Source organism: Oncorhynchus keta, chromosome 9 (assembly GCF_023373465.1).
Source record: "Oncorhynchus keta strain PuntledgeMale-10-30-2019 chromosome 9, Oket_V2, whole genome shotgun sequence".
Lineage (NCBI taxonomy): Eukaryota > Metazoa > Chordata > Actinopteri > Salmoniformes > Salmonidae > Oncorhynchus > Oncorhynchus keta.
Window position 1 is genome coordinate 35,806,869 of NC_068429.1, and position 27,942 is coordinate 35,834,810.

A 27,942-nucleotide genomic window follows, 5' to 3' on the forward strand; every position below is an offset into this window, starting at 1 on the left:
TAATGGCATAGGCCTAAGCTATTATCAGTGGAGCGAGAGAGAGAGAGAGAGAGAGAGCGAGCAGTTCAAACAAGCACATGGAAATGTTGTATACCATTAGTAGCACTTTAAGGAAAGTATTGTCATTCCAACATGCAGGCTGACACAAAAACATAAATCAGTAATTGGATTAATAAAGATAGAGAGCAAGGGAGAGAGAGAGAGAGAGGGGGAGAGGGGGAGAGAGAGAGAGAGAGGGGGAGAGAGAGAGAGAGAAAGAGAAGAACACTGGGTTAAAAACTGAACAGTGAAACAAACATTAGGAACAGTTATTGAGGACAGCATGAATATGTTGGTCCTTCTGTGAAGTATATATTTGGGCCAAATCATCGAAACAAATGGAAAAGAACAGACCACCAGCTTACACTACTATGTTTATTAACAAATGTTTGTTTTTCTTGTCGGGGGGGTTCTCTCTGTCTTTCCTTATCATTCACGTGCACCCGAAATGATATACAGTAGTTTCAGTGCCAAGAATTAAAGTCAAGAGTCAATTGTCATATTTAGGAATCAACCTTTTATCAAAGCCACACCAAGGCAGGGTTAGCTACCCAAGAAGATCACGCTCAGCTGAGCTTCAAGTTAGGGGGTGGCCGGGGAACTGGGGATTAGTCCCTATAACATGTTGCATTTGAGTCATTTAGCAGACAGTCTTATCCAGAGCGACTTACAGTATTGAGTGGATCAATTTTTTTTAACCGATACTGGTCCCCTGTGGGAGTCAAACCCACAACCCTGGTGTTTAACATTGCCATGCTCTACCAACTGAGTCAGATATGTTCCCTGACCATTGTGTATCCTGTACAGTAATACCACCACCCCACTGTTCCTTACAGGCCTATGGGATCTTTTTAGTTGAGAAAATGAAAATCTTTGGGGGGAATTAAATTAAAGTCTCCCCCACATATCCACCCTGTCATCCACCCTCCCTAATCTAAATGATACAAACTTGAAAACACTGTCTATTGCTGCATGGCTTCACTCCTTACAGTTGTGATTGGAGGGTAAGGCTTTGGGCGGTGGCTGGCGGGTGGAGTGTGGGGGGACAGCTATCCAAGCCCCTTCTGCTCGTAGGGAACTGGGTGTATCAAAACAGTGGGGTGAACATTCTCCTCGTAAGTCTGGGGAAGAGGGGTTCATGTGCAAAGGGTCTTTGAACCTTGCACTGGTGTACCGTACCTGGAATCCCTTCTTATTGCTGGTGACATCAGAACTATATAACGATGGCATCCCCAGCAGAGTAGGATCTCCTCAGGGGGATGAAAGAAAGTGAGCGAGAAAGAGAGAGTCAGAGAGAGGAGAGAGAGTCAGAGAGAGAGAGAAGAAAGAGTCAGAGATAGAGGAGAAAGAGAGACAGAGAGAGAGAGGAGAAAGAGAGTCAGAGAGAGTCGGGGAGAGTCAGAGAGAGAGAGAGGAGAGAGAGAGAGGGAGAGGAGAGAGAGTCAGAGAGAGAGAAATAATATTACACTTCTACATTTTAAATGTATCAAACACCCCTGGCATTTTGTGAAACGCTACATACAGTAAAAATATGTACAGTAGCTGTTACAGTCTAGTAGGTGTACTGAAACCTTTGGTCGTCCTTACCCCAGATCCACAGTAACAGCCAAGCCTTGGGGCCTTGATATCAGCACCGTCAAATAGCTCCACGTAGTCGTAGCCGCAGCCTGCCTTTTCCTCAATCTCAAAGGTTTGGAATATGAGCTCTACTCTGTAGCCCTTCTCAGCAGAGACCACCCATTGACAGTCAGACACCCTTGGGTAGTTGTTATCCCCAAACTGGGCGTGGGAGTAAAGATCTTTGGTCTTGACCTCAGCTTTAATGCTTCCTCCACACTCTGAGAACGCACAGCCACAAAATGAGAGACCGAGGCTTAGAGAAGGAACTCATTCAGATATGGAATGTGCAATTTAGCAACACATAATTCTCTGAGAGCCAGTTATTTTCCCCAAAAAAATTCCACTACATTCCCTGTGGTATAGTGTAACTTTATACGCGTGAGTTGAAAGAGACCACTAATCACAGAACGAGATGGCAACATGGACATTGTAACGCTCAATTTATGCAGGATTAATTCCTTGAGATGAATCCTCTCATTATTCAGGGGTCCTGACAAAACCACATATGTTGTTCATGCATTACTAACATAATGTACTGTACTTTAGTGATAATATAATACAAACAAAACAAAAAACAGAAATATTGCCATCAGCATACAAGAAGAAATTTGCATCAGTGGACACAAAGCCGATCATTAATGATGAAGGAGGTTAATAATGGTCCCAGGATCAAATCCTTGTGGCCCATCCTTTTCAACCACCTGTAATTGGAGTTGTCTTTGGGATAACGCCTTTTTGATTGATTTGAGAGACAAAATGAGCCCACCTGGATCAAAGGCCTTGCTAAGATCAATGAATACCTCTTAACTGGTCGGCTGAGATTGATGGATTATTTATTATTATTATCAATATTTTAAATAGGCTATGGCAGTGGATTGACCAGACCTAAATGAAAAAGGTTGAATAATTGATTATACAATCAATATTAGTTGATTATTCAAATTTCTCTGAAATAAAAAAAAACACGATAGAAGTTCGCACATCTCCCCGTGCACAAATAAGAAGGATCCATTTCAGTCCTTTCCTTTCTGGTGTCACAAAATCCAAATGCCAGTGTACGTGTCACCCACCTGCACTGTCTCAAAGCCTCTCTTCTGGACGAAGTTGTCAGAGAAGAAGCTCAGGAACATCTTGTTGCCGCTGGAGATGACTGGCGAGGGTTTCTTGGTGCCACGGAAGCATCCTAGACTGGGGGCCCAACCGTCACGCCCATTCCATGTCGATCTCTTTGAAAACCTGAGAATTGTATGAAGATTCAGCGAGGTAGGTGGTAAGAATCTACATTAACCTTATTCTGATCATGTCTATGTACTGTTACAATGTAAATTACAAGCATGACATAACCGGTGCTATTAAAACAATGCCAATCTTGTCATGATACTAGCAGTAAACATAGAAGTTTGATGATGTGGCCTGGGGTGGTAGAGAGGTCCCAGGTACAGGCCTTCTTGCTGGGGTACTTTTCAGGCCAGTTGGGGCTGGCGGAGAGGCCTGGACACACTGCTTACCACATGATCACAGCCGGCTGGAAAAGAAACATCGCCGAACAGCTCAGTAATCCAAGAGGACAGATCATATCCCCAGCTCTTTGATTTGATGAGCCATGTAAAGTAGGATGTCAAGGGCTTTATGTAATTCCTGGATGGATGGATACGGCCTTTCTGGATGATATGGCCTTTCTGGGTGATACAGCCTTTCTGGGTGATACGGCCTCTCAATATCAAGCCTGATATTGGGCGTTGTGAGCAGCGCTGTGTGAATACCCTGGACAGCTACCAATGTGCCTCTGACCCTAGTTCTCCTAAAACACCATCAATGTGGTATGAATCGCAACTTCACCATCCCACTCACAGGACAGTCTCAAGGTTTTTAATTGAATAATGAGCTTCTCAGGAAATAAGTATCCCAATATTGAGACCATTGTATTTAAAAAGCTGTCATCAATCATTGTCTTCTAACTAAATGTTGATATTCTTTACTACTCTGAGAGAGCTCACGAGGTTGCAAACTGCTACAGTAAGTGAAGTTAATGAGAACGTCAGGTCCCACCTACAGTACCAGTCAAAAGTGGTACTTATTAATTCAAGTTTTTTTTTTTGTCTTCTACGTTGTAGAATAATAGTGAAGACATCAAAACTATGAAATAACACATGGAGTAAGTAACACAAATTTTAGATTTTAGATTCTTCAAAGTAGCCAGCCACCCTTTGCCTTGATAACAACTTTGCACACTCTAGACATTCTCTCAACCAGCTTCACCTGGAATGCTTTTCCAACAGTCTTGAATGAGTTCTCACATATGCTGAGCACTTGTTGGCTGCTTTTCCTTTACTCTGCGGTCCAACTCATCCCAAACCATCTCAATTGGGTTGAGGCCGGGTGATTGTGGATGCCAGGTCATCTGATGCAGCACTCCATCACACTCCTTGTTGGTAAAATAGCCCTTACACAACCGAGAGCTGTGTTGGGTCATTGTCCAGTTGAAAAACATATGATAGTCCCAATAAGCGCAAACCAGATAGGATGGCATTTCTCTGAAGAATGCTGTGGTAGCCATTCTGGTTAGACAGACAGTGTCACCAGCAAAGCACGCCCACATCATCACACCTCCTCCTCCTCCTCCTCCTCCTCCATACTTCACGGTGGGAACCAGACATGTGGAGATCATCCGTTTACCTACTCTGCGTCTCACAAAGACAAGGTGGTTGGAACCAAAAATCTCAAATTTGGACACGTCAAACCAAAGGACAGATTTCCACCAGTCTAATGTAAATAAACTTCAGTTAGTGCTAAATACGGCTGCTAGAATCCTGACTAGAACCAAAACATTTGATCATATTACTCCAGTGCTAGCCTCTCTACACTGGCTTCCTGTCAAAGCAAGGGCTGATTTCAAGGTTTTACTGCTAACCTACAAAGCATTACATGGGCTTGCTCCTACCCATCTCTCTGATTTGGTCCTGCCGTACATACCTACACGTATCCCCGGCCTACTAACTGTTAGCTTGTTAGCACAGGCTTGCTAACTGTCTGAATCGCTGTGTCCCCAGCTAGCCCAACCACTCACCGGACCCATATTTATTTTCAATCTCTTTTCGATTTTTGATTAGATTATACCTTCTGGTAACCTGCCTCACCCAATGTGATACGGAATCGCTATTATTTTTAATTTTTAGAACACATTCAAGAACCTCCAGAAGCTAACCATCTAACTAGCTACAAGATATTTAGTCATTGTCTGCCACTGCTAGCGGCTTTACCTTCTGCACAGCCAGCCAGTTTTTTTTAGCCTGGATAACTGTCTCTCCACAACAATGCCGGATCCCTGCAGTAATCCCTGGACCACTACTTCTGATCTTCAAAGCTAGCTTGCACGCAGTACCGAAGCTATCCCTGAGGCCCACTTCCCGGCCTACTTAGCTGTTCACCCGAACCACACTCATACATGGCTAGAGCCCAATACTCCACCGGATCCTTGCTGTAAACTTGGCTACATAGCTGATGCCTGCTGGACACTGTGATCATTTGGCTACATAGCTGATGCCTGCTGGACTGTCCATTAATCACAGTACTCCATTCTGTTTGTTCATGTTTTTATCTGTCAGCCCCAGCCGCACTCAGGCTCTGTGTGTAGTTAATCCGACCCTCTCTGCCTAGTCAACGCCATTTTACCTGCTGTTGTTGTGCTAGCTGATTAGCTGTTGTTGTCTCACCTGCTGTTTTAGCTAGCTCTCCCAATCAACACCTGCGATTACTGTATGCCTCGCTGTATGTCTCTCTCAAATGTCAATATGCCTTGTATACTGTTGTTCAGGTTAGTTATCATTGTTTTAGTTTACAATGGAGCCCCTAGTTCCACTCTTCATACCTCTGATACCCTTTGTCCCACCTCCCACACATGCAGTGACCTCACCCATTACAACCAGCATGTCCAGAGATACAACCTCTCTTATCATCACCCAGTGCCTGGGCTTACCTCCGCTGTACCCGCACCCCTGTCTGCGCATTGTGCCCTGAATATATTCCACCATGCCCAGAAATCTGCTCCTTTTATTCTTTGTCCCCAAACGCACTAGGCGACCAGTTTTGATAGCCTTTAGCCGCACCTTCATACTACTCCTCCTCTGTTCCGCGGGTGATGTGGAGGTAAACCCGGGCCCTGCATGTCCCCAGGCACCCTCATTCGTTGACTTCTGTGATCGAAAAAAACTCGTCATTCCCGGTCACAACTTGCAGACTTGTTTACGTGTTGCTGTGCGTTTTGTTGCCAACCAATTTTGCTACCTGACAACTTTATGGTTTTTCACTCCGGATGCTTTATCTGTACATGGTTCGTCAGGACCTCCAACAGCCGAAGCTAAGTAGTAACATTAGCATGATGCCTTGTAATTGCAGTCGCTGTACTCATAATATACAGGAGAACGATCGCCTTACGGCGAGGATAGCTGTGCTACAAGCCCAGCTTCAGACGCAATCGTTAGGCAAGGGTAATTTCAGTGTAGGAAAGGATGAAACAGCGTCTGTGCCACCAGTAAGTACAGATAGTAGTATAAATCCCCTGGCACAGTCCCCGCAGCCGGACAACTTTCTCACGGTTTCTGGAAGGAAATGCTGTAGGAATGCTCAACCGGTGTCGCTCATTCAGCCGACAGAAACTTTCAACCGGTTTTCCCCATTAAGCAGCGAGTCGGAGTCAGATGCTTGTTCTAGGTCCCAAGAAACAAAGAGATCTTCTGTTGAATCTGACAATTAATCTTAATGCTTGTACAGTCGTCTCAAATAAAACTGTGAAGGACCTTGGCGTTACTCTGGACCCTGATCTCTCTTTTGAAGAACATATCAAGACCATTTCAAAGACAGCTTTTTTCCATCTACGTAACATTGCAAACATCAGAAACTTTCTGTCCAAAAATGATGCAGAAAAATTAATCCATGCTTTTGTCACTTCTAGGTTAGACTACTGCAATGCGCTACTTTCCGGCTACCTGGATAAAGCACTAAATAAACTTCAGTTAGTGCTAAATACGGATGCTAGAATCCTGACTAGAACCAAAAAATGTTATCATATTACTCCAGTGCTAGCCTCCCTACACTGGCTACCTGTCAAAGCAAGGGCTGATTTCAAGGTTTTACTGCTAACCTACAAAGCATTACATGGGCTTGCTCCTACCTATCGCTCTGATTTGGTCCTGCCGTACACACCTACACATACGCTACGGTCACAAGACGCAGGCCTCCTAATTGTCCCTAGAATTTCTAAGCAAACAGCTGGAGGCAGAGCTTTCTCCTATAGAGCTCAATTTTTATGGAACGGTCTGCCTACCCATGTCAGAGACGCAAACTCGGTCTCAACCTTTAAGTCTTTACTGAAGACTCATCTCTTCAGTGGGTCATATGATTGAGTGTAGTCTGGCCCAGGAGTGGGAAGGTGAACGGAAAGGCTCTGGAGCAACGAACCGCCCTTGCTGTCTCTGCCTGCTTCCCCTCTTTCCTGGGATTCTCTGCCTCTAACTCTATCACAGGGGCTGAGTCACTGGCTTACTGGGGCTCTCTCATGCCGTCCCTGGAGGGGGTGCGTCACCTGAGTGGGTTGATTCACTGTTGTGGTCATCCTGTCTGGGTTGGCGCCCCTCCCCCCTTGGGTTGTGCCGTGGCGGAGATCTTTGTGGGCTATACTCAGTCTTGTCTCAGGATGGTAAGTTGGTGGTTGAAGATATCCCTCTAGTGGTGTGGGGGCTGTGCTTTGGCAAAGTGGGTGGGGTTATATCCTTCCTGTTTGGCCCTGTCCGGGGGTGTCCTCGGATGGGGCCACAGTGTCTCCTGACCCCTCCTGTCTCAGCCTCCAGTATTTATGCTGCAGTAGTTTGTGTCGGGGGGCTAGGGTCAGTTTGTTATATCTGGAGTACTTCTCCTGTCCTATTCGGTGTCCTGTGTGAATCTAAGTGTTCGTTCTCTAATTCTCTCCTTCTTTCTTTCTCTCTCTCTCGGAGGACCTGAGCCCTAGGACCATGCCCCAGGACTACCTGACATGATGACTCCTTGCTGTCCCCAGTCCACCATGCTGCTGCTCCAGTTTCAACTGTTCTGCCTTACTATTATTCGACCATGCTGGTCATTTATGAACATTTGAACATCTTGGCCATGTTCTGTTATAATTTCCACCCGGCACAGCCAGAAGAGGACTGGCCACCCCACATATGCTCTCTCTAATTCTCTCTTTCTTTCTCTCTCTCGGAGGACCTGAGCCCTAGGACCGTGCCCAAGGACTACCTGGCATGATGACTACTTGCTGTCCCCAGTCCACCTGACTGTGCTGCTGCTCCAGTTTCAACTGTTCTGCCTTATTATTCGACCATGCTGGTCATTTATGAACATTTGAACATCTTGGCCATGTTCTGTTATAATCTCCACCCGGCACAGCCAGAAGAGGACTGGCCACCCCACATAGCCTGGTTCCTCTCTAGCTTTCTTCCTAGGTTTTGGCCTTTCTAGGGAGTTTTTCCTAGTCACCGTGCTTCTACACCTGCATTGCTTGCTGTTTGGGGTTTTAGGCTGGGTTTCTGTACAGCACTTTGAGATATCAGCTGATGTACGAAGGGCTATATAAATAAATTGGATTTGATTTGATTTTAATGTCCATTGCTCGTGTTTCTTGGCCCAGGCAAGTCTTCTTATTATTGGTGTCCTTTAGTAGTGACTGACCTTCATGTCTTAAAAGTAATGACGGACTGTCATTTCTCTTTATTTATTTGAGCTGTTCTTGTCATAATATGGACGTGGTCTTTTACCAAATAGGGTTATCTTCTGTATACCTCCCCCTACCTTGACACAACACAACTGATTGGCTCAAACACATTTAAGAAGGAAAGAAATTCCACAAATTAACTTATAACAAGGCACACCTGTTAATGGAAATGCATTCCAGGTGACTACATCATGAAGCCGGTTGAGAGAATGCCAAGAGTGTGCAAAGCTGTCATCAAGGCAAAGGGTGGCTATTTTGAAGAATCTCAAATATAAAATGTATTTTGATTTGTTTAACACTTTTTTGGTTACATGATTACAAATGTGTTATTTCATAGTTTTGATGTCTTCACTATTATTCTACAATGTAGAAAATAGCAACAATAAAGAAAACCCCCTGAATGAGTAGGTGTCTCCAAACTTTTGACTGGAACTGTATGTTGTTCAGTTATTCAATATGCACTAGGGTGTAGACTACAGCTCTACAAAATGAAATAAGCATCCATTATCGTTAAGTAGAGTAATTGTGAATACCATATTTTGAGTGGCATTAGGAAAGAAAAATAACTTTAGCGCTAGCAATGGAAAATGTATACTACGCAAAGTGCAATCATGTCCTCTTGATGCAAAATAAAGTTTAAAAAATTAAAAATGAATGTATCCTCAGATGCCAATCAAAGCTTGATGGAATAATTTTCATAATTGACTTTGAATCAGGTCTTGTTGCTCTGGAATATGTGAAAAGGCTCTTTGCATGTATCCTAGCTTTTTTCAAAATCCATTTAGTGCATCGTTGATAATACAACTGTGATGAAGTGCTATAACTGTTCTAAAAACACACTGTTTCCTCTGATAAAGGAGGATCGTTGAGGTGGCAGACACTGAGTTCCTGAATAAGTTTGTCTAATTGATGTCCAAGTGATAAAGAACATCAACATTTAGTTAGAAGACATGGACTGATTAGTGTTTTTTTAAACTACAATGATGTCACTATTGGGATATTTATCTCCTGAGAAGCTCATTATTTCATTGGGACAATTGCTCAGATGGTTATTTGGTGATGTTAGACTGTGGCTTGAGTTGTTTAACACCATGAGACTGTCCAGTGATGATGACGTTGTGTGATTCATACTACGTTGGCGGTGTTTTTAGGAGATGGATAAGTAAGCACCCCTTGCACTCACCCTCACAGCTGTGCCTGTCTGAGGCAAGCTCAAAGCCAGGGCCAGAGGCGCATCGGTAGCTGCCCAGGGTATTCACACAGCGCTGCTCACAGAGCCCAATTTCAGACTTGGAACACTCGTCCATCTCTACCACCCACAGAAGCTGTCAGGATATACCATTAAGAAGAAAGGAACCAGAGGAAGCCATCACTTCTGCTGCACATTGTATTAATACTTTCACTTCCTTCACATAGTATTTCCAGTCGACAGAAATAAAGAGTTCATAATATACTCCATCTCTTTCATCCAGAAAGGCCGTTGTGAAATCACATGAAGGAAAAAGAGAAAACGGAGTTAACATTTCTAAGAAACCCTCAGACTTCCCTCCCATTGAAGGAGCGTACACTAACCACAAAATCATAATGCAAATGGCCAAAGTAAAATGATTGAAACTTTTATTGTGTACACACAGGTGGACATCCTGCCTTCCATCTAAAGCCCACAAATACTAAGTATATCAAATGAACTGATATGCGGAGGAAGACGTAACGTAACTCTTTCATTCCATAAGTCAGCCATGTTAGAAGATGGTTCCACAGATGTTCATGTGAACTAATATATTATGACAAATCCTTCACTGGTAGTAAATGTTGTAAAGGATTTTGGTGCAAAATGACCCAATCCTGTGGCATCTCATCATCATCACTAACACTAGTCACAGATGGACACTATTCTTGATCTCTGATATTTGAAGTAGTTTGCAGCAAATCCAGCCTTGTTCACTGACCCATCAGACACAAACTTCATCCAGAGCTGGTTGGAGCTGGTCTTGATGTCATCTGGTTTGTCTTAGTCACAAAAGCAGCCAGGCAATGGAATGCTCACTGACTTCCCGTTTCTCACCTCCAGGTAGTCATAGGCACAGCGGTCATGCCTCTCAATCTGTGGTAGAGACAGGCAAGTCACATTGGAGAATGTTGATACAGGATGCTCAACTGTCCTACAAATTCACATCTACTCTGCTATGTCGGTTATAAATATGATTATTTCAAACTGACATAGAAGTCTCCATCACAAGTCAAATCTAATTGTATTTGTCACATGCGTCGAATACACCATGTGAAATGCTTACTTAAAAGCCCTTAACCAATAATGCAGTTCAATAAACAGAGATAAGAAAATATTTACTAATATAAACTAAAGTTAAAAAAATTTTTAAAATTATAATAATAAAAAAGCAACACAAGATAATGACATAATAACGAGACTATATACAGGGGGTACCGGTACAATGCGGAGTCAATGTGCTTGGGTACAGTTTAGTCGACGTAATTTGTAAAGTTAATATGCATAGGTAATAAACCGTGAGTAGCAGTGAGTAGCAGCAGGGAAAAGTACACTGCGCATTCAGCACCACGGACAGAACTCTTGTTAACGGGTATGCACAAAAACACAAGAAAGAGAGAGAGCTCAACATTACATTTAAACTATTCAATCAGTGTGAGGAGTGAAGTCTCTGATGGGCATTGACTAGAGCAGCGAAGTCAGGTATAGTTTCTGACGTCGCTATGCGTCGGATTGCTGAGAGGTGAGAGTCAGAAAGAGATGATCTGTGCCTTGACTTGTTATATTTCATCACTGAAAATGTCTGTTCACATACATTGGTTGACCCAAAAATGTACAAAGATCTTCTGAGCATGACTCCTAATCTTTAAAATGTTTTGTTCATTGAGAGATGCATAGAACCTCGTCAGTGACATTGTTTTGAATAGTTCTCCAATCACTGCATCAGACTGTACATCAATATGCACGAGTTGCAGGTCAGTGGGAGAGTTATCCACATTGAAGGTGAAAGGAGAGGAAACCAACAGCATGTCATTTTCCAACACTTTGAAATCCTCAAAACAATGAGAAAACTCACCGTTCAAAGCACACAGCAGCGATGTGTACTTGCTGGTCATCTGATAGTGAACAGACTAGTATGGGAAGGTGGGTGATATTTATTGGCTTCTACTTGACGGGTCAGGAGGAGTAATTTACCCTTGAAAGTTTTGACAAGGCTGTACATCTGATGTGCAAAAAGGCCCTTCCCTTGTAGTTTGGAATTCAGTTCATTCATGAGGGCCATGATGTACATGGTGAAGGCAAAGTCAGCCAACCATTCTTTGTCTTGCAGTTGAGGGAAATCCACATATTTTCCTTTCATTTGCAAAAACTCAGCAATCTCTGACTTCAGGTCCCACACCCTTTTAAGCACCTTTCCCAAACACAGCCATCTCACGTTTGTGTGGTAGGGGAGATCTGCATGACCTGTGGTTTAACTGCCTGTGGTTTAAAGATTTTGCTCTTATGAAGTTTACCACTTTTGTGACTGTATCCACAACATGACTCATTTTCAGAACACATTTACAGAGCACCTCCTGATGAATAATGTAATGCAGGAAAAAAAACTACTCTGATCTGGATTCAGCTCAGCTACTTGATCTTGTATCCTTTTCAAGAGGCCAATGGTTTTTCCTGTCAAGTTTGGGCACTCTTCATTGACTGCACTGAAGCAAGCTCCTCTGTAATGTCAAAGTCTGGGGTTACGCCTCGTAAGAATATCAACAACTGCACCGTGTCATGTGCATCATTGCTCTCATCCAGGGCCAAGGAGAAATAGGTGAAATCTTTTACCTTGTCTTTCAACTGTTGTTCTATATTCTCTGCAATGTACTCAACACACCATGTCACTGTTTGTCTTGACATGGAAACATTTTCAAACAGCTCTTTCTTGTTGGTGCAAAGTATTGCTGTAGAGTCAATTAAACATTCTTTCATGAATTCGCCCTCAGTGAATGGCTTGCTATGTTTAGCAATTTTGTGGGGCAGTACATAGCTAGCTCTCACAATTTTGTCGTTATTGTATTGTGAAAAGTCATTGCTGCTTTTTCAACTGAGAAAGCAACTATTTCGATGTACTTGCACTCTGCTCAGAAGACATATTTCTATATTTCTCTGCATGCTTCGCCTGGAAGTGTTGGGACAAGTTGTAGTCTTTCAAGACAGCGATGCTCTCTTTGCACACTAAGCACACAGCTTTCCCTGATACCTCAATAAATAAATATTTTGATGTCCACTATTGCTGGAACACCCTACATTCACTGTCTACTTTCCTTTTCTTTGAAGTCTTTGAAAAACTAATGTTGACAATTTCTAGCTAGCTACTATTTGTAACTGTGACGTGTATATCAACCTGTCAGTCACTGCCTGTCCTCGTGCAGTTATTTATACATGCCTTGAAAATAAATGTCCCACAAGCGGTAGGAGTTAAATCATTACACATAGGTGAGTATTCATTGGGCTTTTAATTTGAATAACAAATATGTTTTTCAAAACTTTACTATCACAAAATCTTTATGTGATCTGAGCATGATTCCGCGGGCCATATTGAATCAGGTCGCGGGTCGCATACGGCCCCCGGGTCAGCATTTGCACAGTCCTGGCCTAGTAAATACACTACCATTCAAATGTTTGAGGTCACCAAGAAATGTCCTTGTTTTTGAAAGAAAAGCAAAACATTTTGTCCATTAAAATAACATCAAATTGACCAGAAATGCAGTGTAGACATTGTTAATGTTGTAAATGACTATTGTAGCTGGAAACGGCTTCTTTTTTATGGAATATCTACATAGGCGTAGCAGTGACAGAAGAGATTGAACAAGCAAGTAATAACGGAAAGGAAGAGTATGGACAGATTCGAAGTGAGGAAGATGAGGTTTTAGATGATCCAGCACTGTGGCCAGAGAAAGTACAAGACCATGAAAGTGATCGCAGACTAGCCAACAGGTGTGGCGAGGAGACAAAACTGTATAAAATCATGCCCCCAGACTCAGAAGGCAAGCCATTCCCCAACTATTAACAGTACAGTAAGTCAGCAAACAGAAGAGAAAAGGTGCAGAGAGACTGGCTTATTTATAGTAAGAGTGTAAAGGCATTATATTGCATTCCGTGTGTTCTTTTTTCTCATGAGCAAAGTAAACATCACCCAGTTCTGAATAGTAAAGATGACTATAAGATATCATCAGTGTAATGGCAGAGGCATGTATGACAAACTACCAGAGCATGAGGAGGGTGTGTTTCACAAGAGCTGTTACTGGTAATGGAAAGATCTGCCGCATACTGTAACAACAGCTACAGGTATAGACAGTCAGCTGCAGAAACAAATCCAGGCAGAAAAAAAACTGAGCACTTCTAGAAAGGATTGTGGATGTGACACTGTACTTAGCATCTAGGAATCTGCCATTCCAGGGGAAATCACTCCATCTTGATGTGCGTAATGGACATTGCCTAGGCTTACTCAAACTGTTGTCAAATTATGACCTGCTATTAAGTGAGCACTTACAGAAAGTCAGGGACAAAAAGAAAGGAGCACGACTGACTCATTACCTCAGCCCTGAGAGACAAAACGAGTTCTCAGGAATATGTGATCAAAGGGTTTTGTAAACAATACTTTATGAAAGGGAAGATACAATCTATTACTTGGTTATATGTGATGCAACTCCCGACATTTCTCGTACTGAGCAAAATGTATTATTGGTGAGATATGTACAGAAAGATAAAGTTCAGGGAACAGGTGACTGGGAAATAATTTAACGTTTTCTTGAATTTAAAGATTTTGCTAGAAAGACAGGCAGTGAAATATTGGAAGGGCATGGTATTGACATAGCAGATTGCTGTGGTAAAGGCTATGATAATGGTGCAAATATGTCAGGGAAAGTGAAGGGAATTCAAGCAAACACACTGCAAAATAATCCACTGTCCACATACTCACCTTGTGCCTCCCACTCTCTCAACTCTGAATCTTGCGGGATTACATGCAGCTCAGTCGTGCCCAGAAGTATCAGTCTTTTTTGGCTGTGTGAATCGTCTTTACCATCTGTCAAGTGCTAGCCCAGAACGTTGGGCCATTCTCAAGGAAAAGACTGGCTCCTGTCTTAAACGCCTTTCAGACACGCGATGGAGTGAGCATACTGCTGTGGTCCAACCAGTGGTAACTAATTTACCGTCTATCATCAAGGCCCTAGACATGCCTCTTGCTACCTGCAGCCTGACAAACGAAGCCAAATCTGGGTAAAGTTTTTGCAGTGCATTGAGAATGAAGCCTAATTCTTCTGTTCAGGAAATATTTCTCTGGACACTGAAGCAGCTCACATTAAGGCACTACAGGAAGAAATACAGGCTCTGTGTAATCAATGGGACGCTCTTCTGGCAGAAGCCTCCAAGGTGGCAAATGAAATGGGTGTAACTACTCAGCTTCACAGTGAACAGAGGAGCCGCCAGAAAAAAAGAAAACATTTCCCTGATGAGACTGAAGATGACATAGCAGATGAACAGAAGTCAGACACTGGATTTCGCAACACAGTGTTTTATGTGGCTCTGGATAGTATGAACAATCATTTGGACATGCGGTTCCACACGATTGCAACTATATGCGAGGAGTTTTCACCAACACTTACATTTAGGAAAATGACTGAAAACAAAATGTGTGTATCTTGCCACAAATTGAGAAACAAGTACTCCAAAGATCTCACAGATGGATTTGAAAATGAAGTGTGACATCTACAGGCGACATATGGTGGCACTTTTTCAGATGGTCTTTCTCCTGTAGAGATCCTAAATGACATCCACAAGATGCAGCTGCAGAGCATTTATGGAGAGGTGCGCATTGCACTGTGAATCTTCTGTACAATGCCTGTAACAGTTGCTGGAGGTGAACGTGCCTTCAGTAAGCTGAAACTTATAAAGAACTATCGGAGATCTACAATGTGCCAAAACAGGTTGAACAGCCTGCCATCCTTCAATTGAAAACCAGTTAGCTAGAAAATTAAACTTGAAAGACATTATAAATGGGTTTGCTCACAAGAAGCCTCGGCACTGGGCTCTTGGGGCAGTGTAATATGAGTTTTGTTTACAGGGAACAAACACAGGGACAACTGCCTTAACGGGGATGGGCAAAAATACTGTTTCAGAGGATTTTCTGCCATGGTTTATCTCCTGTTGAACTTACTCAGGAATGCCCACATAATGTCTTGACACTACAGTTGCAGTTTCACATATGCTTGTTCTCTGTCGGTACCACATTGATGCCGCAGTCCATATAGTTCAGGATAAAAATAAAAAAATTGGGTATGTTATTTAGGCACATATTTAGGGATTATGCATAGGGCAGAAGAGGGTTAGCCTTGTTTATAAGAATTGGCAATAAATGATTTAATCTGAAACATATATTAATGATTTAATCCAATACAATATATTAAAAAACAAGTCACCAATTGTGTAGTTATTTATAATAAAGCATCATAAAAATCTCATATTACAAATATTAACACATGTTAAGTTTGCCGAAAATAAACGCAGTTGACAGTGAGAGAACATTTATTTTTTTGCTGAGTTTAAAATATTAGCTCAAAAGTACCTAAATATAAACCGGAAACCTAAATATAAACAGTACAGTCACCCAAAATCATTTCCGGCATCTATTTCAGTCCAAGTCAAGCACTGCATACAAGTACATGATTGAGTGAAAATGACATTCCACCTCCCTTTCTGCATCATAATCTTTACCTCAAATGACTGGAAGGAGAGGCCCACATGGAAATCCTGTGCTACTGTGATCTTCCACACACACTCTTTGCTGGGCCGGTAGTCATCCAGATGGTTAGGTGACTGGATCTGGCCATTATTCCGCTTCACCTCTCCCCCACAGATGGCTGGTGAGAGAGGAAGGTCAATGGTGAAATGGCTGATGTTACCTTCATACATGGCTGAGAAACCCTTGCCCACCCAGTTGCTGCTGCTCCTGGAATCTATCCATAGCCGACAGTCCGTGGAAACAATGAGGCCAGGTAGACTGTCCCCACAGTAACGTCCTGATATGAAAGATAAACAAATAAAAACACAACAACAACAACTCCAGGGTAATGACTAATAACAACACTGAGGCGGGCAGCTCTTAGTCAATCTCAGTTACACAGACAGCTGGCGAAGTCTGATCTTTATGCATCAGTGTATTATTCTGAACATATTGTACATTCTATTGAAATTCTCTACATTTTCATAAACTGTTCAGCTCTAGGAATTCAAAATCTCAGATGAACATTAAATTAGGCACAGATGTTTTCTAAATTACTTATTGGCAGATGTAGACAGCAGGCCTCTCTGAAGAGTTCCCTGTGGATGGGTTCCACTCTAAATCTTCATCCATGTAAAGACCTTTCAGAGGGGTTTTTCCTCCAGAACTCATTTCCGTCCTCCACATGGTCATACCAATACAAGTGAGTCCTGTAGAGGTCCATGGAGGTAAGGTTCAAAAGGATCTGAGACAGACAGACAGACAGACAGACAGACAGACAGACAGACAGACAGACAGACAGACAGACAGACAGACAGACAGACAGAGACAGACAGACAGACAGACAGAGACAGACAGAAAAATGGCTGTGTTTTCTGTGGCTTGGCTCTGACCTAACATAATCGTTTGTGGTGCTTTCGCTGTAAAGCCTATTTGAAATGGGACACTGTGATGGGATTAACAACAAGATTACCTTTAAAATGGTATAAGATAATTGTATGCTTGAGGATTTTTAATTATGAGATTTCTGTTGTTTTGAATTTGGCGCCCTGCACTTTCACTGGCTGTTGTCATATCGATCCCGTTAATGGGATTTCAGCCCTAAGAGGTTTTAACCGCTAGGAAACCTGCTGCTCCCAAGAAATCCACAAAAAATTGTGATTTAAACCTACAACCCATTGGCTGCAGGGCAAGGATTCAACTCCAGAGCCACAGACTCCTGAGGCTATTAAGAGGCTATTTCTGAACAATTTTAAACAGGGAAGACTGAAGCCAATGCACTTCAAGAAAATTCAACCAGAACTATCATCTCCTTTGGTTGTAGGATACGATTTATTTGTTTGTTGTCAAGTGAACTGACAGAACTCACTGAGAAACTCACTGCACAGATATGAACTGAGTTTGACGGCTAGCCCGTGGCTGTTTTCAACCTACTTTCTCTTCAGGTGTGACAGAGATCCTCCAGATACAGTGGACGTAGGCTGCATATCCATTGGGATAACCAGGAGAGGAGAAGTTTCCACTACTGTTCTGTAGGCGGTCCCCACACCCTGCCCACAAAACACAACACAGCACACAGTGAAAAAGAAACACACTCTAAACACACCACAGAAATGGATACAGTAAGCTACAATAGAGAAACTTTGCTGGGATACAAAAGACAAGCTTTTGTTTCAGCTGTCTCAACTAAGATTTCCCTTAGCCTTAAAAAGGAGGCACAATACCAAGCACTTGATGGTTGCTGATTGATTGGTTGTTGAATTGTAACAACTGTGGCCCGTTCCTGGGGCTTGAGTTCTCCAGATTACAACAATAAACTGAATTCCAATTTTTGGAAACTAAAGAATCAATCCATCTCCTTTGAATGGGTAATAGTCAGATCTTGTGCAGGGTTTATTCTCATGTTCTCTCTGACATTTCAAGGGGTGAAAAGCCTACATGAGTCAGGGGGTCTGTGAAGTTGGATATGTCTTGTACACTTGTAGAGTTTGCGAGCTTGTGCGATGTCCCCTTTGCTCAGCCTTGTCCTCTGCCCAATGGGTGGCCTGACTCCATTGACATCATAGCAGGCAGAATGGTGTCTAAGAAGATGCCTCTGAAGTTGAAATCCGCATAAAGGGAAACAGCACCACTCGTCGCCCCAGTGCATTTGTTCTGGTTTTTGTTTATTTGATGAAAGGTAGAGGAGCATCCAGCATCGTGTTAAAAACAAAGCAAATTAGAGTACTCCGCTGTTCTATCACACGTGCAAAAATGAGGGGGAAAAAGTGTGTTGTTTGAAGTAACTTCTTTGTTGTTGTAATATCGCAAATGGATGTGGTAGTTTCGCCATTACGGATCCAGCTTTGAGACCTCTCCCTATTCTCTCTTTGCAAAACAAAATGTTTCATTTGTATTCAGCTGATTTTTAAGCCGTACTGTCAAAACTCAACAATTCATCCTAGACATCACCATCATTAACAACCGTTCCATCACTAGAAAATAACCATTCATCCTAGATCATTAACAACAGTTCCATCACTAGAAAATAACCATTCATCCTAGACATCACTATCATTAACAACAGTTCCATCACTAGAAAATAACCATTCATCCTAGATATCACCATCATTAACACCAGTTCCAGCACTGGAAAATAACCATTCATCCTAGATATCACCATCATTAACAACAGTTCCAGCACTGGAAAATAACCATTCATCCTAGACATCACCATCATTAACACCAGTTCCAATACTGGAAAATAACCATTCATCCTAGACATCACCATCATTAACAACAGTTCCAATACTGGAAAATAACCATTCATCCTAGACATCACTATCATTAACAACAGTTCCAATACTGGAAAATAACCATTCATCCTAGACATCACCATCATTAACAACAGTTCCAATACTGGAAAATAACCATTCATCCTAGACATCACCATCATTAACACCAGTTCCAATACTGGAAAATAACCATTCATCCTAGACATCACCATCATTAACAACAGTTCCATCACTAGAAAATAACCATTCATCCTAGATATCACCATCATTAACACCAGTTCCAATACTGGAAAATAACCATTCATCCTAGACATCACTATCATTAACAACAGTTCCAATACTGGAAAATAACCATTCATCCTAGACATCACCATCATTAACAACAGTCCCAATACTGGAAAATTGTCACGGTTTTCTAATGGTGAAGGAGAGTCGGACCAAACTGCAGCGCATATATTGTGATTCATGTTTATTTACAAAACACAAACTCTACAAAACAATAGACGTAGTGAAAACCGAAACAGCCTTAACTGGTGCAAACTAACACAGCCTAAGGACATCAAGACAATCACCCAGAATACAACCAAAGAATATGGCTGCCTAAATATGGCTCCCAATCAGAGACAACGATAAACACCTGCCTCTGATTGAGAACCACTTCAGACAGCCATAGACTCTCCTAGAACACCCCACTAAGCTACAATCCCACTAAGCTACACACCACATACAAAACCCATGTCACACCCTGGTCTGACCAAATACATAAAGAAAAACACAAAATACTTCGACCAGGGCGTGACAAAAATAACCATTCATCCTAGACATCACTATCATTAACAACAGTTCCAATACTGGAAAATAACCATTCATCCTAGACATCACCATCATTAACAACAGTTCCAATACTGGAAAATAACCATTCATCCTAGACATCACTATCATTAACAACAGTTCCAATACTGGAAAATAACCATTCATCCTAGACATCACCATCATTAACAACAGTTCCAATACTGGAAAATAACCATTCATCCTAGACATCACTATCATTAACAACAGTTCCAATACTGGAAAATAACCATTCATCCTAGACATCACTATCATTAACAACAGTTCCAATACTGGAAAATAAGACATTTTCACACATGGTTCCGGTTTGACACTTTTCTACTTTATCGACCTCCTTTCTGGCCCCCCAGCAGCCAGTTGTCACCCAGTTCCCATGGTAATGCACCCTTGAATTGCAGGCATGTGAAAATGGAGCAGTCTGAACGAGGGCTTTATGCTGTGCCAACGGGCTCAGTGGAGCCCAGCACTGAACGCCTAGATTGTCCCAAACAAAGACCCAACTGACAGCCCTATATTTACCCTGGCCTGCCACCATGACCTTGGCCTGCAAAGTGTTGGTGGAGGTAAAAAATCTTATTACCAACAGGGTAACAACATGCACGAGACAGAAATGAAAAGGTCTTCTGTGAAATCATTCTAATCACAATCAGGACCCAATCCCTGTGGCATCCCAGGGTTCTTTGAAGTCAGATCGAGGTGCAAAGTGTTTGTTTTGAAGGAAGATAACCAGTTCCTGACAATGACATTTCTATTATAATATGTATACTAATTAGAAGATGTAATGCTTTCATGCACAAGCAACCTGACTAGAACATGTCAGGTGAAAAACAAAGTACTTGAGTGAATAATACTCAACTGAAGGTTAGACTAAATCAAATGTACAATGAATAACAATATTAGCGCAACATGCAACAATTTGTTTTACTGAGTTACAGTTCATATAAGGATATCAGTCCATTGAAATAAATGTAATAGGCCATAATCTATGGATTTCACATGACAGGGCAGGGGCGCAGGCAGCCATGGGTGGCCTGGGAGGGCACACAGTTGGAAGCCAGGCCCACTGTCACACCCTGACCTTAGTTATCTATGTTTTCTTTATTATTTTGGTTAGGTCAGGGTGTGACTAGGGTGGGTATGCTAGTTTTTGTCTTGTCTAGGGTTTTTGTATATCTCAGGTTTTTTGTAGGTCTAGGTATGTACGTCTATGGTGGCCTGATATGGTTCCCAATCAGAGGCAGCTGTTTATCGTTGTCTCTGATTGGGGACCATGTTTAGGTAGCCATTTTCCCTTGGGTATTTGTGGGTTCTTGATCTATGTTTAGTTGCCTGTTTGCACTATGCATATTAGCTTCACGGTTCGTTTTTTTGTTTTGTTAGTTTGTTCAGTGTTCTTTCTTTATTAAAAGAAGAATGTATGCATACCACGCTGCGCCCTGGTCTCCTCCATACAACGGATGTGACACCCACCTATTAGGGAGCCAGGCCCAGCCAATCAGACTTGAGTTTTTTCCCACAAAAGGGCTTTATTACAGACGGAAATGCTAATCAGTTTTATCAGCTGTCCAGGTGGCTGGTCTCTGTCTCTGACAATCCCGTAGGTAAAGAAGCCAGATGTGGAGATCCTGGGGTGGCGTGGTTACACGTGGTCTGCAGTTGTGAGGCTGGTTGGACGTACTTACAAATTCTCTAAAATGACGTTGGAGGCAGCTTATGGTAGAGCAATGAACATTCAAGTCTCATGCCAATTGCACACTCCTTCAAAACATGAGACATCTATGGCATTGTGTTGTGTGACAACTGCACATTTCAGAGTGCCTTTTATTGTCCACAGCACAAGGTGCACCTGTGTAATGATCATGCTGTTTAATCAGCTTCTTGATATGCCACACCTGTCAGATCAATGGATTATCTTGGCAAAGGCGAAATGCACACATTTGTGCACAGAATTTAGCAAAGTCAGGTGCAGTAGAGCAGAGATTTGTGAACAGGTGCACACTTTATTTAGGCAAAAGTGAAAAACAGTCACAATGATTATGTTTAACAATAAACATCTTCGTGAAAAATAACACGGAAAAAACAAGCCAGTCTGGCGTGTCAACAATACACACGTAACACAAACAATCTTACACAAAGACATGATGGGGAACAGAGGAATAAATACATGTAGATTGATTGGGGAATGAAAACCAGGTGTGCAGGGAACAAGACAAAACAAATGGATACATGAACGCACGGCTCCAGCAGTGCGTCGACGCGATGGTGGAACTCACGCAGCAGTTTAGGGACCAATACATCGTCCACCGGAACCCAGCACCTCTCCTCCGGACCGTACCCCTCCCACTCAACGAGGTACTGAAGGCCCTCGCCCGATGTCTCGAATCCAGGATGGAAAGGACTTAGTACGCCGGGGCCCCCTCGATGTCCAGAGGGGGAGGAGGAACCTCCCATATCTCAGACTCCTGGAGCGGACCAGCCACCACCGGCCTGAGGAGAGACACATGGAACGAGAGGTTAATATGGTAATCGGAGGGAAGCTGTAACCTGTAACATACCTTGTTCACTCTCCTCAGGACTTTGAATGGCCACACAAACCGCAGACCCAGATTCCGGCAGGGCAGGCGGAGGGGCAGGTTTCAGGTCGAGAGCACGGCGCGGCCTGCTGGAGGTGACCATGGGCGGCTTCCCAGGTCTCCTCTGCGCGTCTGAACCAATCGTCCACCGCAGGAGCCTCGGTCTGACTCTGATGCCACGGTGCCAGAACCGGCTGGGGACATCGATCAGACACTATATCCTCAGGCACCCCGGAGTGCCAGAAGATGTGTGTAAACAGGGCCTCCGCAGTTTGTAGGGCCGTAGGGAGACCGGGCAGAGGGAGGAGACGACAGGACTTAGAGAAATGATCCACAATGACCAGGATCGTGGTGTTTCCCTGTGAGGGAGGAAGATCCGTTAGAAAATCCACCGACAGATGTGACCAAGGCCGTTGTGGAATGGGTAAGGGATGTAGGTTACCTCTGGGCAGGTGTCTAGGAGCCTTACACTGGGCGCACACCGAGCAGGAGGAAACATAAACCCTCGCGTCCCGAGCCAAGGTGCCACCAGTACTTCCCAGGCAGACCAATCCCCGGATGACCAAAGGAGGGTGATGTGTGGGCCCAATAGATCAACCGGTCACGGACAGCAGACGGAACGTACTGATGCCCGACGGGACACTGGAGTGGAGCGGGCTCTGTACGCAATGCCTGCTCAATGTCCGCGTCCAGCTCCCACACGACCGGCACCACCAGGCAGGAGGCCGGGAGAATGGGAGTGGGATCCATGGGCCGCTCCTCTGTGTCATACAGCCTGGACAGTGCGTCCGCCTTCACATTCTGGGAACCTGGTCTGTAGGACAGGGTAAACACAAAATGGGTAAAGAACATGGCCCACCTTGCCTGATGAGGATTCAGTCTCCTAGCTGCCCGGATGTACGCCAGGTTGCGGTGGTCAGTCCAGATGAGGAAAGGGTGTTTAGCCCCCTGAAGCCAATGTCTCCACGCCTTCAAAGTCTTAACCACAGCCAACAACTCCCGGTCTCCCACATCATAGTTCTGCTCACCGGGGTGAGCTTCTTGGAGAAGAAAGCACAGGGGCGGAGCTTCGGTGGCGTGCCCGAGCGCTGAGAGAGCATGGTTCCGATCCCAACCTCGGAAGCGTTCACCTCCACTATGAATGCCAAAGAGGGATCCGGATGGGCCAGCACGGGAGCCGAGGTAAACAGAGCTCTTAGGTGCCCAAAAGCCCTGTCCTCCTCAACCGACCACTGCAGACGTACAGGACCCCCCTTCAACAGTGAGGTAATGGGAGCAGCCACCTGGCCAAAATCCTGGATAAATCTCCGGTAGTAATTGGCAAACCCTAAAATTTGCTGCACCTCCTTTACCGTGGTGGTCACTCTCCATCTCCACCCCTGATGTGGAAATGCGATACCCTAGGAAGGAGACGGCCTGCTGAAAGAACAGACATTTCTCAGCCTTGACGTACAGGTCATGCTCCAACTGTCGTCAAGTACATTAAGCACCAAGGACACATGCTCGGTGCATGTAGCGGAGTATATCAGAATGTCATCGATATACACCACTACACCCTGCCCGTGCAGGTCCCTGAAAATATAATCTACGAAGGATTGGAAGACTGATGGAGCACCCGTGACCAGTGAACTGAGATAAGGCAGAGCTTTACCTGGCATGGACTTGTGGATGACCTGGAGCCAGTGGGTCTGGCGACGAATATGTAGCGAGGGCCAGCCGACTAGAGCATACAGGTCGCAGTGGTGGGTGGTATAAGGTGCTTTAGTTACAAAATGAATGGCACTGTGATAAACTGCATCCAGTTTGCTGAGTAGAGTAGTGGAAGCTATTTTGTAGACGACATCGCCGAAGTCGAGGATCGGTAGGATAGTCAGTTTTACTAGGGTAAGTTTGACGGCGTGAGTGAAGGAGGCTTTCTTGCGGAATAGAAAGCCGACTCTAGATTTGTCCTCCGATTTGACACACTGAACTCTGTCTGCAAAGTAGTTGGTGAACCAGGCAAGGCAGTCATAAGAAAAACCGAGGCTACTGAGTCTGCCGATAAGAATATGGTGATTGACAGAGTCGAAAGCCTTGGCCAGGTCGATGAAGACGGCTGCACAGTACTGTCTTTTATCGATGGCGGTTATGATATCATTTAGTACCTTGAGCATGGCTGAGGTGCACCCGTGACCGGCTCGGAAACCAGATTGCACAGCGGAGAAGGTATGGTGGGATTCGAGATGGTCAGTGACCTATTTGTTGACTTGGCTTTCGAAGACCTTAGATAGGCAGGGCAGGATGGATATAGGTCTGTAACAGTTTGGGTCCAGGGTGTCTCCTCCTTTGAAGAGGGGGATGACTGCGGCAGCTTTCCAATCCTTGGGGATCTCAGACAATATAAAAGAGAGGTTGAACAGGCTGGTAATAGGGGTTGCGACAATGGCGGCAGATAGTTTCAGAAATAGAGGGTCCAGATTGTCACGCCCAGCTGATTTGTACGGGTCCAGGTTTTGCAGCTCTTTCAGAACATCTGCTATCTGGATTTGGGTAAAGGAGAACATGGAGTGGCTTGGACGAGTAGCTGCGGGGGGGGGCGGAGCTGTTGGTCGAGGTTGGAGTAGCCAGGAGGAAGGCATGGCCAGCCGTTGAGAAATGCTTGTTGAAGTTTTCGATAATCATGGATTTATCGGTGGTGACTGTGTTACCTAGGCTCAGTGCAGTGGGCAGCTGGGAGGATGAGCTCTTGTTCTCCAGGGACTTCACAGTGTCCAATAACTTTTTGGAGTTAGAGCTACAGGATGCAAATTTCTGCCTGAAGAAGCTGGCCTTGGCTTTCCTGACTGACTGCGTGTATTGGTTCCTGACTTCCCTGAACAGTTTGCATATCGCGGGGACTATTCGATGCTATTGCAGTCCGCCACAGGATGTTTTTGTGCTGGTCGAGAGCAGTCAGGTCTGTAGTGAACCAAGGGCTATATCTGTTCTTAGTTCTGCATTTTTTTTAACGGAACATGCTTATCTAAAATGGTGAGGAAGGTACTTTTAAAGAATGACCAGGCATCCTCAACTGACGGGATGAGGTCAATATCCTTCCAGGATACCCGGGCCGAGTCGATTAGAAAGGCCTGCCCGCAGAAGTGTTTTAGGGACCGTTTGACAGTGATGAGGGGTGGTCGTTTGACTGCGGATCCGTAGCGGATACAGGCAATGAGGCAGTGATCGCTGAGATCCTGGTTGAAGACAGCGGAGGTGTATTTGGAGGGCCAGTTGGTCAGGATGACGTCTATGAGGGTGCCCTTGTTGACAGATTTAGGGTTGTACCTGGTGGGTTCCTTGATGATTTGTGTGAGATTGAGGGCATCTAGCTTAGATTGTAAGACTGCCGGGGTGTTAAGCATATCCCAGTTTAGGTCACCTAACAGAACAAACTCTGAAGCTCGATGGGGGGCGATCAATTCACAAATGGTGTCCAGGGCACAGCTGGGAGCTGAAGGGGGTCGGTAGCAGGCGGCAACAGTGAGAGACTTATTTCGGGAGAGAGTCATTTTTAAAATTAGTAGTTCGAACTGTTTGGGTATGGACCTGGAAAGTATGACATTACTTTGCAGGCTATCTCTGCAGTACCCTGCAACTCCTCCCCATTTGGCAGTTCTATCTTGACGGAAAATGTTGTAGTTGTAGGAAATCTCAGAATTTTTGGTGGCCTTCCTAAGCCAGGATTCAGACATGGCAAGGACATTAGGGTTAGCAGAGTGTGCTAAAGCAGTGAGTAAAACAAACTTAGGGAGGAGGATTCTGATGTTGACATGCATGAAACCAAATCAAATCAAATCAAATGTATTTATATAGCCCTTCGTACATCAGCTGATATCTCAAATTGCTGTATAGAAATCCAGCCTAAAACCCCAAACAGCAAGCAATGCAGGTGTAGAAGCACGGTGGCTTGGAAAAACTCCCTAGAAAGGCCAAAACCTAGAAAGAAACCTAGAGAGGAACCAGGCTATGGGGGTGGCCAGTCCTCTTCTGGCTGTGCCTGGTGGAGATTATAACAGAACATGGCCAAGATGTTCAAATGTTCATAAATGACCAGCATGGTCCAATAATAATAAGGCAGAACAGTTGAAACTGGAGCAGCAGCATGGCCAGGTGGACTGGGGACAGCAAGGAGTCATCATGTCAAGTAGTCCTGAGGCATGGTCCTAGGCCTCAGGTCCTCCGAGAGAGAGAAAGAAAGAGAGAAAGAGAGAATTAGAGAGAGCACACTTAAATTCACACAGGACACCGAATAGGACAGGAGAAGTACTCCAGATATAACAAACTGACCATAGCCCCCGACACATAAACTACTGCAGCATAAATACTGGAGGCTGAGACAGGAGGGGTCAGGAGACACTGTGGCCCCATCCGAGGACACCCCCGGACAGGGCCAAACAGGAAGGATATAACCCCACCCACTTTGCCAAAGCACAGCCCCCACACTACTAGAGGGATATCTTCAACAACCAACTTACCATCCTGAGACAAGGCTGAGTATAGATCACAAAGATCTCCGCCACGGCACAACCCAAGGGTGGGCGCCAACCCAGACAGGATGATCACATCAGTAACTCAACCCACTCAGGTGACGCACCCCCTCCGGGGACGGCATGAGAGAGCCCCGGATGCCACGGTGCCAGAACCGGCTGGGGACATCGATCAGACACTATATCCTCAGGCACCCCGGAGTGCCAGAAGATGTGTGTAAACAGGGCCTCCGCAGTTTGTAGGGCCGTAGGGAGACCGGGCAGAGGGAGGAGACGACAGGACTTAGAGAAATGATCCACAATGACCAGGATCGTGGTGTTTCCCTGTGAGGGAGGAAGATCCGTTAGAAAATCCACCGACAGATGTGACCAAGGCCGTTGTGGAATGGGTAAGGGATGTAGGTTACCTCTGGGCAGGTGTCTAGGAGCCTTACACTGGGCGCACACCGAGCAGGAGGAAACATAAACCCTCGCGTCCCGAGCCAAGGTGCCACCAGTACTTCCCAGGCAGACAGTGCACCGTCCGACCAATCCCGGATGACCAAAGGAGGGTGATGTGTGGGCCCAATAGATCAACCGGTCACGGACAGCAGACGGAACGTACTGATGCCCGACGGGACACTGGAGTGGAGCGGGCTCTGTACGCAATGCCTGCTCAATGTCCGCGTCCAGCTCCCACACGACCGGCACCACCAGGCAGGAGGCCGGGAGAATGGGAGTGGGATCCATGGGCCGCTCCTCTGTGTCATACAGCCTGGACAGTGCGTCCGCCTTCACATTCTGGGAACCTGGTCTGTAGGACAGGGTAAACACAAAATGGGTAAAGAACATGGCCCACCTTGCCTGATGAGGATTCAGTCTCCTAGCTGCCCGGATGTACGCCAGGTTGCGGTGGTCAGTCCAGATGAGGAAAGGGTGTTTAGCCCCCTGAAGCCAATGTCTCCACGCCTTCAAAGTCTTAACCACAGCCAACAACTCCCGGTCTCCCACATCATAGTTCTGCTCACCGGGGTGAGCTTCTTGGAGAAGAAAGCACAGGGGCGGAGCTTCGGTGGCGTGCCC

At 44.6% G+C, this 27,942-nt stretch overlaps 1 pseudogene; it reads right to left on the bottom strand.

The window, feature by feature from the left end:
* Positions 1 to 521: 521 nt before the first annotated feature.
* LOC118388105 (bone morphogenetic protein 1-like) lies at positions 522 to 27,875 on the bottom strand (annotated as a pseudogene).
* Positions 27,876 to 27,942: the final 67 nt, after the last annotated feature.